The sequence below is a fragment of the Pongo pygmaeus genome, chromosome 11 (assembly GCF_028885625.2).
Source record: "Pongo pygmaeus isolate AG05252 chromosome 11, NHGRI_mPonPyg2-v2.0_pri, whole genome shotgun sequence".
In the NCBI taxonomy this organism is placed as follows: Eukaryota; Metazoa; Chordata; class Mammalia; order Primates; family Hominidae; genus Pongo; species Pongo pygmaeus.
Window position 1 is genome coordinate 14332919 of NC_072384.2, and position 17368 is coordinate 14350286.

Here is a 17368-nt window from a genome sequence, read left to right on the forward strand (position 1 = left end):
AGTTTATCACTTAAGATGGTTGAATTTGGTTTCCTACAACTTACAGCCTAAAATATCCTAAAAACATTTTACTTCCAAACGGATTTGAGGCAGAGAACTACCAGCATCATATTTTCATTAAACAAATATTCTTAGAGCACCTAACTTGTGTCCAGCCTTGTCCTAGACACTAAGGATACAGCAGTGACCAAGCCAAAATGCTACTCTCATGTAGCTTAGTACAGCAGAAGAAACAGGTGAAACAAAAAGGAAGGAACGTTGTAGACAGCATCGCATCTGTGCAGTGGGGTTACTAACCCAGAACACAAAAAAATGAGAGGGCAAAGCACGTACGCATTCACGTCAAATCCTAGATATTTATATTCATACTACAGCTTCCTGCATCCATAATGTGAATTCCCAGTATATTTCATACAAAAAAAATAAATGAAAACAAGCTAAAAATTACTAGAAAAGGTACTGAGAACTCCCTAGTCACAACAAATACAAAACCTGACTGAAACACAGCCATACGACTTCGCTGGTGGTTACGGGACACAGTGAATATCAAAATGTGGAGTAACAGAAAGGAGTCTCCTGAACTTCTGTGGTCAATTTCTTTACATTTCTAATGGGTTTTTTTGTTTGTTTCTTTGTGCCGTTGCCCAGGCTGGAGTGCAATTATCTCGGCTTGCTGCAGCCTCCACCTCCCAGGTTCAAGCAATTCTTCTGCCTCAGCCTCCCAAGTAGCTAGAATTACGGCCGTGTGCCATCACACCCAGCTAATTTTTGTATTTTAAGTAGAGACAGGATTTCGCCACGTTGGCCAGGCAATCCACCTGCCTCAGCTTCTCAAAGTGCTGGGATTACAGGTGTGAGCCACCATGCCCAGCCTTCTAATGGTTCTTGATATTAATTTGGCTATATTTGCTATCTTTTTTTTTTTTTTTGGACAGAGTTTAGCTGTCACTCAGGCTGGAGTGCAATAGCACCATCTAGGCTCACTGAAACCTCCACCTCCGAGGCTCAAGCAATTCTCATGCCTCAGCCTCCCAAGTAGCTGTGATTACAGGTGTCACCACACCCAGCTAATTTTTATATTTTTAGTGGAGACAGGCTTTCACCATGTTGGCCAGGATGGTCTCGAACTCCTGACCTCAAGTGATCTGCCTGCTCTGGCATCCCGAAGTGCTGGGATTACAGGTATGAGCCACTGTGCCTGGCCGATAAAGAGTTAAAAGAGACTTTTAGGTAAAACCTTAAGGATCCAGAGATTTCCTGGTATCTTGTAGTATTATGTACTAATTGTGTGGGTCAACATCTGATTTGCCAGATGCTATGGTTTGGATCTGTGTCTCCACCCAAAATCTCATGTTGAATTGTAATCCCCAGTGTTGGCAGAGGAGCCTGGTGGGAGGTGACTGGATCATGGTGGCAGCTATCCCTGTTGCTGGTCTTGTGATAGAGTTCTCAGGAGGTCTACTTGTTTATAAGTGTGTTCACTCTCTCCTACTGCCACATGAAGACATGCCTGCTTCCCTTCGCCTTCTGCCATGATTGTAAGTTTTCTGAGGCTTCCACAGCCATGCCTCCTGTACAGTCTGCAGAACTCTGAGTCGACTAAACCTCTTTTCTTCATAAATTACCCAGTGTCAGGTAGTTCTTTAAAGGAGGGTGAGAACAGACTAATACAACGAATGTTGTGCCTATGTTTTCTTTGGTGTTTCCTTGACGTTAGCCTGGGTTTCTCTTACTTTTCAGGCAGTTGAGTCTCAAGGGATGGCAACAAGGAGAAACTGAACAGCAGACTTGGGAATCAATTTGGGCCACTTGAGTAAGATTCAAAAAGAAAAAAGAAATGGAAATGTCTACATCTAGAGGACATCATAAACATATCTTTCATGTGCCTATATAAAATAAAACTATTAGAGAAAAGGAAAATCAGATTATGAGACAGAAAAGAACTTAAACTGGAATTAGCAACAGAAACTCTTGACTTTTTAAAAGAGTAATTCCTCTGCTGACTCAAGTAGCTTCTTATCTCATGTCATCCTGTCGATCTCTCCACATTCTGTGGAACAATCTCACGTACCTCCCAGAGCAGATTTTTATCTCTAACACTAGTCTTCTCTAAAACGAGCCAGTACTCTTTATAATGAGCTAGTTACAGTTTAGGAGCAGGATATCTTATTATCAAAAAGCAAAGATGCTTTCAAGAGTGCCTTCAGAAAGCATCAAGAAGCCACTCAGCTGAAGAAAGAGCATCTAATGGCTAAATTGTGACACAAGTATAAAATTCAAAGTAAAAATTACAGTCCATTACAACCAACTAAGGCTGAAAGGTACCCTGGGTATAAGATGATTAAAATGAGATATATTACAGTAGAATGTGTTAAAGAAAAGACATACCTTCTGGTCGGGCACAGTAGCTCACGCCTGTAATCCCAGCACTTTGGGAGGCTGAGGCAGGTGGATCACGAAGTCAAGAGATAGAGACCATCCTGGCCAATATGGTGAAACCCCGTCTCTACTAAAAATATTAAAAATTAGCTGGGTGTGGTGGCGCATGCCTGTAGTCCCAGCTACTCGGGAGGCTGAGGCAGGAGAATCACTTGATCCCGGGAGCGGAGACTGCAGTGAGTCAAGACCATGCCACTGCACTCTAGCCTGGCAAAAGAGCAAGACTCCATCTCAAAAAAAAAAAAAAAAAAAGGACATACTTTCTGATAATGATTTGGCTGTATTCCCACCCAAATCCCACCCTGAATTGTAATAATCCTCACATGTCAACAGTGAGGCCAGCTGGAGATAACTGAATCATGGGGGCAGTTTCCCCCATACTGTTCTCATGGTAGTGAATAAGTCTCACGAGATCTGATAGTTTTATAATGGGAGTTCCCCGCACAAGTTCTCTTGCCTGCCACCATGTAAGACATGACTTTGTTCCTCATTTGCCTTCCACCATGATTGTGAGAACTCCCCAGTCATGTGGAACTGTGAGTCAACTAAACCTCCTTCCTTTATAAATCACCCAGTCTTGGGTATATCTTTATTAGCAGCGTGAGAACAGAGTAATACAGTAAACTGGTACCAGTACAGTGGAATGCCACTGTAAAGATAACTGAAAATGTGGAAGCAACTTTGGAACTGGGTAAAAGGCAGAGGTTGGAACAGTTTGGAGGGCTCAGAAGAAGACAGGAAGATGTGGGAAAGTCTGGAACTTCCTAGAGTCTTGTTGAGTGGCTTTGACCAAAATGCTGATAGTGATATGGACAATAAGGTCCAGGCTGCAGTGGTCTCAGATGGAGATGAGGAACTAGTTGGGAACTGGAGTAAAGGTCACTATTGCTATGTAAAGAGACTGGTGGTATTTTGTTCCTGTCCTAGAGATCTGTGGAAGTTTGAACTTGAGAGAAATGATTTAGGGTATCTAGCAAAAGAAATTTCTAAGCAGCAAAGCCTTCAAGAAGAAGCAGGGCATAAAAGTTTGGAAAATTTGCCGACTGATGATGCAACAGAAAAGAAAAACCCATTTTCTGGGAAGAAATTCAAGCCTGCTGCAGAAATTTGCCTAAGTAACAAGAAGCCCAATGTTAATCACCAAGACAATGGGCAAAATGTCTCCAGGGCAGGGCTGGGCCATGGCTCACGCCTGTAATCCCAGCACTTTTGGAGGCTGAGGCAGGCAGATCAAGAGGTCAGGAGATGGAGACCATCCTGGCTAACACAGTGAAACCCCATCTCTACTAAAAATACAAAAAATTAGCCGGGCGTGGTGGCGGGCTCCTGTAGTCCCAGCTACATGGGAGGCTGAGGCAGGAGAATGGCGTGAACCCAGGAGGCAGAGCTTGCAGTGAGCTGAGATTGCACCACTGCACTCCAGCCTGGGTGACAGAGCGAGACTCTGCCTCAGAAAAAAAAAATACAAAAAATACAAAAAATTAGCCGGGCATGGTGGCGGGCACCTGTAGTCCCAGCTACTCGGGAGGCTGAGGCAGGAGAATGGCATGAACCTGGGAGGCGGAGCTTGCAGTGAGCCAAGATTGCGCCACTGCACTCCAGCCTGGGGGACAGAGCGAGACTCCATCTCAAAAAAAAAAAAAGAAAAAAAAAAATCTCCAGGGCATGTCAGAAACCTTTGCAGTAGCCACTCCCATCACAGGTCGGGAGGACTAAAAGGAAAAAATGGTTTTGCAGTTCGGGCCCAGGGCCCCCCTGCTGTGTGCAGCCTAGGGACTTGGTGCCCTGTGTCCCAGCTACTACTGCAGGGGCTAAAAAGGGCCAAGGTACAGCTCAGGCTGTGGTTTCAGAGTGTGCAAGCCCCAAGCCTTGGCAGCTTTCTTGTGGTACTGATCCTGCAGGTGCACAGAAGTCAAGAATCGAGGTTCGGAAACCTCCATCTAGATTTCAGAGGATGTATGGAAACGCCTGGAGGTCCAGGCAGAAGTTTGCTGCAGGGGTGGAGACCTCACAGAGAACCTCTACTAGGGCAGTACGGAAGGGAAATATGGGGTTGGAGCCCCCACACAGAATCCCCACTGGGGCACTATCTACTGGAGCTGTGAGAATAGGGCCAATGTCCTCCAGATCCCAGAATGGTACATCCACCAACTTGCACTCTGCACCTGGAAAGCTGCAGACACTCAATGCCAGCTGGTGAAAGCTGCCAAAAGGGGGGCTGTACCCTGCAAAGCTACATGTACAGAGCTGCCCAAGGCCATGGGAGCCCACCACTTACATCAGCATGACCTGGATGTGAGACATGGAGTCAAAGGAGATCATTTTGGAGCTTTTAAGATTTGACTGCCCTGGCCAGACTCAGTGGCTCACGCCTGTAATCCCAGCACTTTGGGAGGCCAAGGCAGGCGGATTGCCTCAGGTCAGGAGTTCGAGACCAGCCTGACTGACATGGTGAAACCTCGTCTCTATTAAAAATACAAAAATTAGCTGGGCATGGTGGCAGGCACCTGTAATCCCAGCTACTCAGGAGGCTGAGGCAGGAGAATCACTTGAACCTGGGAGGTGGAGGTTGCAGTGAGCCAAGACCAGGCCATTGCACTCTAACCTGGGCAACAAGAGTGAAACTGTCTCCAAAAAAAAAAAAAAAAAAAAAAGATTTGACTGCCCAAATGGATTTTGGACTTGCATGGGGCCTGCAGTCCCTTCATTTTGGCCAATTTCTCCCATTTGGAACAGGTGTATTTACCCAATGGCTGTACCCCCACAGGATCTAGGAAGCAACTAACTTGCTTTTGATTTTATAGGCTCATAGGCAGAAGAGACCTGCTTTATCTCAGACGAGACTTTGGACTGTGGACTTTTTTTTTTTTTTTTGAGACGGAGTCTCGCTCTGTCACCCAGGCTGGAGTGCAGTGGTGCCATCTCAGCTCATTACAAGCTCCGCCTCCCGGGTTCATGCCATTCTCCTGCCTCAGCCTCCTGAGTAGCGCCCGGCCTGGACTGTGTACTTCGGAGTTAATGCTAAATGAGTTAAGACTTTGAGGGACTGTTGGGAGTCATGATTGGTTTTGAAATGTGAGGACGTGAGATTTGGCAGGGACTGGGCGGAATGATATGGTCTGGCTGTGTCCCTATCCAAATCTCACCTGGAATTGCAATAATCCCCATGTGTCAAGGGTAGGGCCAAGGGACGATTATTGAATCTTGGGGGCAGTTTCCCCCATACTGTTCTCATGGTGGTGAGTAAGTCTCACAAGATCACATGGTTTAATACATGGGAGTTCCCTTGCACGAGCTCTCTTGCCTGCTGCCATGTAAGACATAACTTTGCTCATCATTTGTCTTCTGCCATGATTGTGAGGCCTCCCCAGCCATGTGGAACTGTGAGTCAATTAAACCTCTTTCCTTTACAAATTACCCAGTCTCAGTATGTCTTCATTAGCAGCTTAAGAGCAGACTAATACACCTTCCAATATGAATTCAATTTCACACAATTGAGGACAGGGGGGTTGATTAAAAGAAAAAAAAAGGTTGAAACACTTGAAACACTTTGATAATTGTGTAATAGCCTCTCATTGGATAATGCAAAGGGTTACTATGTTAATAGTAGGGGTCATTTGTTGCATTTACTATCTAAATATTGGGATTTCCCTTTTAAGACAAAAAGACTAGACTTCTGAATTGAGAGCTCATGTCTACTGAAACCTGGATAGCAAGGGAGACTACTGAAACCTGGATAGCAGGGGAGACTGCAGGAGCAGGCTTTGAGCCAGCCTAAACTCAAGCTCCTGGAGAGAAATGGCCCTGGGGAAACCAACCATGGATTCGCACAGTAAGGAATACACTCGTTTCAGGAATACACCGGTTTTAGTGACTTATACAGCTGGGCAAGCACTTACACACCAATCTCCAGAAGTCAGAAGAAAATAAAGGGATATATAATAAAAGTTCTATGACACTGGGCGCCTCCTAAGGTACCTGTGGTACCTTCACCTGGATCAGACAGTATCATCAGCTGCAAGACATCTAGGGGGACTGAGGTTGGGGCATTTTGTCACCTGGCAGAGACAGCAAGGTGGCAGCTACTGAAGGCAGGCGAATACGCTCTTTATCTCCATTAAAGAGAGGTGTATCCTTTGTCTGCATCAACTGGCCTCTCCTGTCAGTCACCAAGCTGGTACCACCACCACCACAACAGGGAACATTACTTGCCTCATCAGTTTCCACCACTGGCAGCAACCCACCCTTGCCTCTGGCACCCAGTCCAAAAGCAGCGGTCACACTCACCTGTTCCCTAAATGACCCATCTCCCCTGTACTGGACTGCAGCTAACCCTTTCTATCTACACTGTGTCCCCTGCCAGGCTCTTCCACTGTATCCTGAACTCTGATCACAAAGCAGAGTGGTGGACACTGTCACTCAACCAACATGCCTTCAGCCTCCCAGAAACTTACACAGCACTACTGCACAGGCATCCCTCCCTTCCACCTCCCCATCAGCCTAGACCAATTCCTGGCTCTGATCTGGTTGGCCTGCCCTGCCTGGAGGTTACCTAGGACCCAAGGCTCAAAGGGAAAAACAAAAAAGGCAGACTTTAAACACCCATCTTTCCATTCTTCTCTCTCTCCTTATGTATTTCTACAGAATTAATATTTCTTGTCACTAAACACTACAATTCACAGGGAGTTATTTTAAAAGAGAGAAGACACAAGAGTGACACTGAAACATGGATCCAAGAGAAAAGAAACACCAAGCTGGGCGGTGGCTCACGCCTGTAATCCCAGCACTTTGGGAGGCTGAGGTGGGCGGATCACCCCAGGTCAGGAGTTCAAGACCAGCCTGGCCAATGTGGTGAAACCCTGTCTCTACTAAAAATACAAAAATTAGCTGGGTGTTGTGGCGGGTGCCTGTAATCCCAGCTACTCGGGAGGCTGAGGCAGGAGAATCGCTTGAAACCACGAGGAGGAGGTTGCAGTGAGCCAAGTTCGCACCACTTCACTCCAGCTTGGGTGAAAGAGCAAAACTCCATCTCAAAAAAAAAAAAAGAAACATCAGTACTGTGAAGCTCGACATGCTGGTGATTGCTCTATTTCCAATGTTAATGACGAATTATAAGAAGCACAGATGGGCCGGGCGCGGTGGCTCACGCCTGTAATCCCAGCACTTTGGGAGGCCGAGGAGGGCGGATCACTAGGTCAGGAGATCGAGACCATCCTGGCTAACACGATGAAACCCTGTCTCTACTAAAAATACAAAAATTAGCCGGGCGTGGTGGCGGGTGCCTGTAGTCCCAGCTACTCGGGAGGCTGAGGCAGGAGAATGGTGCAAACCCAGGAGGCGGAGCTTGCAGTGAGCTGAGATCACGCCACTGCACTCCAGCCTGGGCCACTCCCTCCTGAAATGCAACTAAAATGAGAGTTAAGGAGAAAACAAGGCATAAATCCACAAAGAGAAGAGCAGCAGACAAAAGCAGATGAGACACAACATTTTGAAGGTTCTAAAACAAACAGACAAGTGGCAACTAACATAAAATATGGCCACCTCTACTTTGTTATGTGCTAACAGAAGCCAAAACACAGCAAGCCAACTCCTGCCACATAAAAATAGACTCAGAAATTGGGGGTAAGAGAGAATTCTAAAGGTGGGGAAAAATCAGAAGAATTAATGGAAAGTCTTCAAAGGGGTCACTAGGCACCCTATCCATGCAGACAGCGACCCTCCCTGATCCTGAAGATGATGGCTCTGGAGACTGGGCGTGGCCACACTACACACAGCTCAAAGTGACAAGCCACACTTAGAAGAATATAGTCCGTGAAAGTCAAATTCTCCATCTTCTTCCTTACTTCTCAGACTCTAGCTCAGAGCAAAGGCATAGTCCCAAGAGGAAAGGTTCACCGATACTGACAACTGGGTGTTCTGTAATGAAAAAGCCAAACTTTGCCTAACACCGTCCAGGGAAGCTCACCAAGAGACAGACTTGAAGCAAACACACAGACTTCCAATCAGCTTTTCAGTACCTCTCTTAAGTAGGAATACAGAGCAAGCATCATCAGTCTGAGCGGAAAAAAATACTGTTTTTCCTCTGCTGTCACATCACAACAATCGACATAGAAGACTTCTGTGACCAAATGTGTGAGGGTTTCTCCCCACATACCAAGCAAGAAATCAATTGTGCAGCAGGCCCATGCATAGTGTCACGCATCTGTAATCCCAATACTTTAGGAGGCGAAGGTTGGGGGACCACTTGAGCTCAGGAGTTTGAGACCAGCCTAGGCAACATGGTGAAACCTCATCCATGCAAAAATCAGCGGGGCATGGTGGCACACACCTGTAGTCCCAGCTACCAGGGAGGCTGAGGTAAGAGGACCACTTGAGCCTGGGATGGGGAGGCTGCAGTGAGCCGTGATCACACCACTACATTCCAACCTGGGCAAGAGTGAGACCTGGTCTCAAAAAAAAAAAAAAAAAAATTCTTCAGGGAACACCAACTAGGTGTCCTGCAATTCAACTGTCACACTATCTACCTGGAGATAGCATCAGATCCCACAGGTTGAGGGCTCAGTCCCACAAGACTGCCCACGCTTCAGACACCAGCCACAAGTCAGGGCCTCGGGAACATGTGATCAACTAGCTTTAAGTCAGTGAGAAAGAAAAGCAGCTCAGAGCAATCTGAAGAACATACGGCCGGCAAAATTTAGAAAATGGGTCTTTAGTTACCACAGCCCCAGCCACGCTCAGGGTTAACTGTTTAAAGGGACTTGGGGTTTTTTTAATCTTCCCTTTCCTGTAGTTTCCAGACAAGCTGATAAATTACCAAGACTGTTACTACAAGTTACACAATGTGACCCTCAATCATTTTCTTCATGTTCCTGGAATGTGTGATACAAAGAACAATATACAGCCAACCAATAGTTTATGTTCAACTTAGAAACTGCCCCTATTTTTGCCCTTTAAAATCCCACTTGTAACTGTTGCTACTGGAAGCATATATTCAGGGCAACTTCAATCTATGCTTCCCAGGTTGCTGTCCTCAAATCTGGCCTAAATAAACTCTCTATTTATAGTAATTTTTGCTTTAGTTTCTTTCTTCAGGTCTATTAGAATTCCCACACCTCCCTGTGTTTGATTAATTTGCTAGAGCAGCTCACAAATTTCAGGTAAACAATGACTTATATTTACCAGTTTATTATAAAGGGTATTACAAAGGACACAGATGAAGAGATGTATAGGGCAAGGTGTTAGTGTTCAGGCCTCTCCAGGCACACCACCCTCCCTCCAGGAACCTCCAGGTGTTCAGCTATTCTGGAGGCTCCCCAGACCCAATTCTCTTGGGTTTTTATGGAGGCCTCATTACATTAGCATGATTGATTAAACCAACAGCCATTGGTGATCAACATCACCTTGAACCCCTCTCTCCTTCCTGGAAGGTTGGGGGGCAGACATGAAAGTTCCAGACCTCAAATGCCGCATAGGTGTTTCAGATGACCAGCCCCCATCCTGAAGGGAGTCTGCAGGCCATCAATCAATCATTAGCACACAAAAAGACATCATTTTGGAGATTTTTAAGGATTGTATTAAATTGGAGTTGTAAGGCAAGAAATGAGGTCAAAGACCAAATAAACATTTCACAGTATCACAATCAGACACTGGAGAAAAATCTAGACCATAAAAGATAGAGATTAAAGAAAATAAAATTTTCAAGGAAAAAAAACTCACAAGAATCAGAGACAATGCTGGGTACAAAAGAAAACTTTAAAAATATTACTTTACAGCCGGCCACAGTGGCTCACGCCTGTAATCCCAACACTTTAGGAGGCCGAGGAGAATGGATCACTTGAGGTCAGGAGTTCAAGACCAGCCTGGCCAACATGGTGAAACCCTGTCTCCACTAAAAATACAAAAATTAGCCGGGCGTGGTGGCAGGCTCCTGTAGTCCCAGCTACTCAGGAGGCTGAGGCAGGAGAATCGCTAGAACCAGGGAGGCAGAGGTCTCAGTGAGCCGAGATCATGCCACTGCACTCCAGCCCCGGCAACTGGAGTGAGACTCCATCTCAAAAAAAAAACAAGAATAAAAAGAAATATTCAGAGCTCTCAATTAAAAATAACCAAAATTAAAAATTCAATACAAGAGTTGAAAAGATCAAGATGGAAGAAATCTCTCTGAAATGAAGAGTAAAAAAAAAAAAAAAAAAAAAAAAAAAGACCAAGAGATGGAAAAAAATTAGAGGATGAGCCTGGAATATAAAATATTCTGCTGTCTGGGCACACTGGCTCACACCTGTTAATCACAGCACTTTGGGAGGCTGAGGCGGGTAGATCACTTGGGGTCAGGAGTTCAAGATGAGCCTGGCCAGTATGGTGAAACCCCACCTCTACTAAAAATACAAAAATTAGCCAGGCATGGTGGCACGCACCTGTAGTCCCAGCTACTCAGCAGGCTGAGGCAGGAGAATCACTTGAACCCGGGAGACAGAGGTTGCAGCGAGCTGAGATCGCACCACTGCATTCCAGCCTGGGCGTCACAGCGAGACTCCATCTCAAAAAAAAATTCTGCTTATAGGAGAATTTCATAAATAAACCACAGAGAAAAGAGCAGAGAAATAATACTATAAAACCATTTCCCGCAACAGGATAACACATTTCTAGATTCAAAAGCTCCAATGACTGTCCAGCATGATGAATTTTAAAAGATTCTCCGTAGGTAGGATGACTGAAATTTCAGAACATCAAGGACAAAGAGGAGAACCTAAAAACTTCCTAAAGAAGAAAGCATATATAAAGGATCAACAATCAGCAAGACACAGGACGTCTAGAGCAAGACCTTCAAAATGCTAAGGGAAAATTATTTCCAAGCCAGAATTCCATACCCAGTCAAATTATTAATCGAGGCCAGGCATGGTGGCTCTTGAGTGTAATCCCAACACTTTGGGAAGCCAAGGTGGGAGAATCGCTTCAGCCCAGGAGTTTGAGACCAACCCAGCAACACAGTGAGACACTCTCAACAAAAAAATAAGAAGTTAGCTGCGCATAGTGGTGCACGCCTGTAGTCCCACCTACTCGGGAGACTGAGGTAGGAAGATCGCTTGAGCCCAGAAGGTAGAAGCACAGTGAGCCATGAACGATCATGTCACTGCACTCCAGCCTGGGCGAGAGAGTAGGACTCGGTCTTCAACTGGCAGGGGAGGAAATTCCCAGAAAGGCACCTGTGCAGAAGGACTGGGGAGAAAAAAAAAAAACAAAACAGTCCAGACTGGAGCAGAACCGAGTACTACAGGGGAGAAAAAAGTAACTGACAAATTTCCTACAAGTTTTTGACTCACTGGTTGATTGAAGAGTTTTACAAGGCAGCAAAAGTCTTCTATGATCAAAAGTCAAAAGATTACATGTAAATCAACAGCAATTTTACCATAGCCACAAAGATAAAATACTTTTTTTTTTTTTTTTTTTTTGAGATGGAGTCTCACTCCGTCACCCAGGCTGGAGTGCAGTGGCGTGATCTCAGCTCACTGCAACCTCCACCTCCCAGGTTCACCCCATTCTCCTGCCTCAGCCTCCCAAATAGCTGGGACTACAGGCACCCACTACCATGCCCAGGTAGTTTTTTGTATTTTTAGTAGAGACAGGGTTTCACCGTGTTAGCCAGGATGGTCTCAATCTCCTGACCTCATGATCCTCTTGCCTTGGCCTCCCAAAGTGCTGGAATTACAGGTGTGAGCCACCACGCCCGGCCAAAATACTATTTAAAAAAGTGCCAAAAAAAGGTGAAAATAGTTGTCTATAGTTTAAAAAGGGGGTGGGCAAGAGATTGATATATATATATTTTTTATTCTAAGGTTGAAAGCACTCTTCGGTTGTTTTTTTGTTTTGTTTTGTTTTTTGAGACGGAGTTTTGCTCTTGTTGCCCAGGCTGGAGTACAGTGGCGCGATCTTGGCTCACTGCACCCATCGCCTTCCAGGTTCAACAGAATCTCCTGCCTCAGCCTCCCAAGTAGCTGGGATTACAGGCGCCTGCCACCACGCACAGCTGATTTTTGTACTTTTAGTACAGACGGGATTTTACCACGTTGGTCAGGCTGGTCTCAAACTCCTGACCTCAGGGGATCCACCCGCCTCAGCCTCCAAAAGTGCTGGGATTACAGGCTTGAGCCACCACGCTCGGCCTATTTGGTCTTTCAATCTATGTACATGTATTATTTTGATAAATGTAAACACGTAAGCAATAACCTGAATTAATTTCAACTACACCAAAACAAAAAACCAACCTAAATTAATCTACCTATTTGAACCTTCCAACAGTGCTCTGCTTTCGTTTTTAAATTGGGGAGAGAAATTTAGAGAGTATCTTTAGAAACTAAAAATCATGAAGTATGATTTTGATCACATTTTGTTTTGTTTTTGTAGAGACAAGGTTTCACTATGTTGCCCAAGCTGGTCTCAAACTCCTGGGCTCAAGGGATTCTTCCATCTCAGCCTCCCAAAGTTCTGGGATTACAGGTGTGAGCCACTGCAGCCAGCCTATCATATGCTTTTGAAAATTCACAGAACCTAGTGTTTGGGTATAAGCTATACAGTTAAAAGACCTATGTTCAGATCCTGACTCAATTGGACAAGTTACGTTTCCAAGCCTGATCTATAAAACGAAAATTCCCACCACCTACCTCATTGGATGTTTGGAAAATTGGGTGAAATAATATATAAGTAGTTGGCATGGTGCCTCACAGTTACTAGAACTCGATAAATGGTAGCTGCTTTGACAGCAATTATTACTATTTACTACTATTATTACTATTAATTATTTTGCCCCTTACCAAAATTTGCCTAAAATATTCCAGAACAAGCTTGTCCAACTCATGGCCCCAGCCCAGGTCAGCTTTGAATGCAGCCCAACACAAATTTGTAATCTTTCTTAAAACGCTATGAGATTTTTTTGCAATTTTATTTTTTAGTGCATCAGCTATCATTAGGGTTAGTGTATTTTACGTGTGGCCTTCTTCCAATGTAGCCCAAGAAAGCCAAAAGACTGGACAGCCCTGTGCTAAGAACAAGGACACCAAGCTGCTTCTCAAACGGCTCAGAAGACTTCTGTTTGTCTGCCTTAGCATGCTGCATTTCACACCACTCCATAACTTAATTCAACATTTCGCTATTTATATCCTGGAGCAAAACTGAATGCATAAACTAAAACTCATCAGATAAACACTAAGCCCTAGCTGTTGGTCTCTAGAGAATAAAACACCAGCAAACTAGCTGCAAAAGAACATTATTTTTATGCCAATAAAACCTATGCAAAGCTTTAAAACGCGAGCCATATTCAACAATTTAAATTATTTTAAATTTGAATTTGTAACTCTTTGAAAGCACTGAATCGAAACAGACAACAGCCGAACAAAAAATACTGCCTTTGGAATCTGACAGTTCTAAGCCTGAAGCCTACTTTGCCTTCTACTCACTAGCATGACCTTCAGCAAAATTCTAAACCTCTCTAACCCTCAGTTTTCTTACCTGTATGACAAGGCACAACCAATTACGTCATGGGGTTACTGTGACAATTAAAGGAGATATGTCCAAACAGCCCTGTAGTAGATGGTCCAAAAGTGAGAACTGGCAGGCGCAGTGGCTCACGCCTATAATCCCAACACTTTGGGAGGCCAAGGCAGGTGGATCACCTGAGGTCAGGAGTTCGAGACCAGCCTGACCAACATAGTGAAACCCCATCTCTATTAAAAATACAAAAAATTAGCCGAGCATGGTGGCACACGCCTGTAATTCCAGCTATTTCAGGGGCAGAGGCAGGGGACTCCCTTGAACCCGGGAGGCGGAGGTTGCACTGAGCCAAGACTGCGCCATCGCACTCCAGCCTAAGCAACAAGAGTGAAACTCCGTCTCAAAAAAATAAATAAATAAAAAAGTGAGAACTGCTACAATTACATTACTATTTTGTTCCAAAAGCTGGAATTCAGGTTTAACTGTCTACAACTCCTCATGATATCCCAGTTCTCTAGCTCTCTTTAGCTATAAAAGTGGCTTCCTTATGAAAAAGGAAGAAAACTCATCTCTGTTCTTCAAGGGCAACAATGGAGAGTCAAAGAGATGTCACAGGTACATTCTGAAACAGAAGGGAAAGAAGGTTGGGTGACCCATCAACATGTAGAGGTCAGTTCCCACGTGGCATTGGCCATTTCCAGTTGGGAACCACTTCTTGACAACAAGCCTAATACAAGCACCATCAAAGGGCAGACAGGCCAAGAAAGCAAAGAGTCAAGAAAGCCCAACTTTCCGTTTCCATGATCCACTGTGGAAGCAAATATACAACTAACAAAACAACTGGGTCAATTAGCTCCCGCTTTGGGAGCATTTTTAACAGTGTGTTTTGCAGTTTTTGGTAGTTACTGTTATTAATAAGGTAATTCTTTAATTTCTTTAGACAAACAGTAAGACAGAAGGCAAGCAGAGAAAAGGAGAAAGAAAAATATTAATGCAAGCTGAAAAGCATAAGCAAAGCTTTCAGAAAGAGCTGAGAGAAACCTCCACCTTCCCAAGGAGTAACACCACAAGAGTATCTGTCCTCTCTATACCACTGCTGTATACATTTAATCAACTCAGTCCTTGAGAATAGCAGGAAATTTATTTACAGAATGTACCACCGCCTTTAAAATATAATGCTAGGAAAGAACTGCTGTCAGGTTCTGAGTTCTTTTCTGCAGCCTTCTTCAATAAGCATTTACTGACCACCTACAAAGTGCCAAACACTATGCTGTTTATTAGGGAAACCTTGCAACACAGTTTAATTCCTGTCCTCAGGGAGGTAAGTACGAATGGGGAAGAGTCGAGTAAAGAGATCACCACCACAGACAGTAAATACCAGGCACAAAGGAAGCCCAGACAAGCTCCAGTCCTATCAATATCTAGCCAACCAGCCCAGGGTTAGGAACTTTCTGAACCTAGGGAACATTCCTGAGCACCACAATTGAACCGGTCACAGCAGTATTCCCACAGCCCCACAGGTCCTTAGGCAGACACATCCACTGCATGGGCACAGACGCACAGTTGTGTCTGTGCATACATGTTTTGGTCATTAGTTTAGTCAACAAATACTGAGGGCCACACTAAATGGGCAGTTAACAGTGCCAGCTCGGATCCTAATTCCTCATGTGACTTCGGACAAGTCACTTCCTGCATTGGTACTGGTTCATATCAAAGGCCACAGAAGACTTTGGAATATTCTTCCCCTCAGCTGTCAGCCCTCCTCCCTCGGTAGTGGTTCCACCCTTTCCTAAGCACTAAAAATTTAAAGGCTGAGACCATGAGTCAGTATTATTTTGAATTAACCACGTTCCTTTAATTTTTTACAGTGACCACTGCACCTCATTCCTTTCCTCCACCCACCCCGAATCATCGGAAATTTACTATTCGCTCATTTATGAAGCCTTTTCTATGTGAACCGGTCTACATTAGAGATTTAAGCGGGGTGGCGGGTGGCGGGGGGGATCCCTACGCAAATCCCTGACCTCCGGAGTTTTCAATCTAGTTGAGTAACAGAATCAAACATGAAGAGAGATATGTAAGATAAGGTACACCAAGCACTTATGACTAAAGACATTGCAAGGCCTAGAGCAGGTGAAATGCAGCGGGGGCGGACCGCACCGCGAGGGTAAAGCCTCAATGCCCCCCAGGACTTAAAAAGGGGAGACCTCTGGGCAGGAGAACTGAGAAGGCAAGTTCCCTGGAGCAGAGGGAACAGCAGGGGTGGAGATCGGACGCCGGGAGACCCCAGGCGGCGGGGCCGCAGCACGTCCCGGCAGTCAGACGTGTGGGACACTCCCAAGCAGCCAGAAAGGATGCAAGGCGGAGGCCGCAGTCGGAAAAAGGGGAGGGTCCGCGGGGCCGGAGGGGTGGGGCTCGGGGAAAGGACCGGAGGGGGACGCCGGGGAAGCGATAGGAGGGGGCCTGAGAGGCCGGGGGGGCCCACTGGGAAGGCTCCCGAATGGGCTGCTCTAGGGGAGACTGAGAGGGCGGACCTGGGGAAGGTCAGGGTGGTCCAGGGAGGTGGGCGGACCCGTGGCCAGGAGCGTCAGGGAAAATTAGGGAGTGGGGACACCGGGGAGGTGGCGCGGTGCGGGGTCCCCTCGGAGGGACGCGAGGCTAGGCAGCTCTAAAGGAGAATCTGGAGAGGCGCGGGCCGGAGGGGAAAGGAGTCCGGAATAAACAGGAACACTCACCTACGAACCAGAGCGGAGAACGCCAGAAGCCGCGGCGGTTCCTCGCCTCCTCGCCTTCGACTGCCGCACGTCCGGCGTCCTGGCCGCCGTTCTGACGTCACGCCGCGGCGCACATGCGCGGCGGGCCCCGGCCGGTGGGGCAGGGTGTCTGGGTGGTTTCCTGAGAAACGGAACAGAAGGAGGCAGGGGGCGTGGGTCTCCCAGGAGGTCGGCGCTTCCACTAAAAGGAAGTGTTACAAAGTGAGATCCTGTCTTAAAAATATTAAAAAAAAAAAAAAAAAAAAAAGAATTGTTAGCACCCTAATCTTGGTTTCTAAATACCGCTCTCTAAAAATAGGGCCAAGGCGCCTTAGAGAAATGGGCGACTCTAGGACCCGGGCGCAGAAAGCTCCAGCTGAGCCGAGAGCGTTTTGTAGGCCAGAAAGCTCGAGGTGCTCAAAAAACTGAAGGACCGGGCGTCCAAGGGCACAGGGATCTACCCAGAGAGCTCCCGGGGGCCGCGCCTGGGACAATTTGAGCAACAATATAAAGTACATTGCATTAAGTTAAAACCTAAAGTTAAAACATCCCAGAGCCCGTGCTGATATAAGTACGTGATTAAATAAATGAGGGAGAAGGGATAATCTTCCTTGCAGAGGAATTCTAATAATACCTCATCCAGAGGGGTGTGGTAATCCGTCCGCACCCACCCTGAGTGTGGCCTGTGCCTG

The 17368-nt window shown here is 45.9% G+C and overlaps 1 protein-coding gene across 7 annotated transcripts in view; it reads right to left on the minus strand.

Moving 5' to 3' along the window:
* PLEKHB2 (pleckstrin homology domain containing B2) overlaps nucleotides 1–17103 on the minus strand; it is a 49552-nt gene extending 32449 nt beyond the window's left edge. The window contains exons 1-2 of one of the 7 annotated variants that reach the window (XM_063647302.1): nucleotides 16659–16751; nucleotides 2389–2509 (exon numbers count right to left, since the gene is read on the minus strand). The gene's annotated coding sequence lies outside the window, so the exon portion shown is untranslated. Of the gene's footprint in view, nucleotides 1–2388; nucleotides 2510–16658 lie in introns of those variants that run through there. The other 6 variants (XM_063647303.1, XM_054478336.2, XM_054478337.1 and 3 more) reach the window with 6 other exon arrangements.
* Nucleotides 17104–17368: the final 265 nt, after the last annotated feature.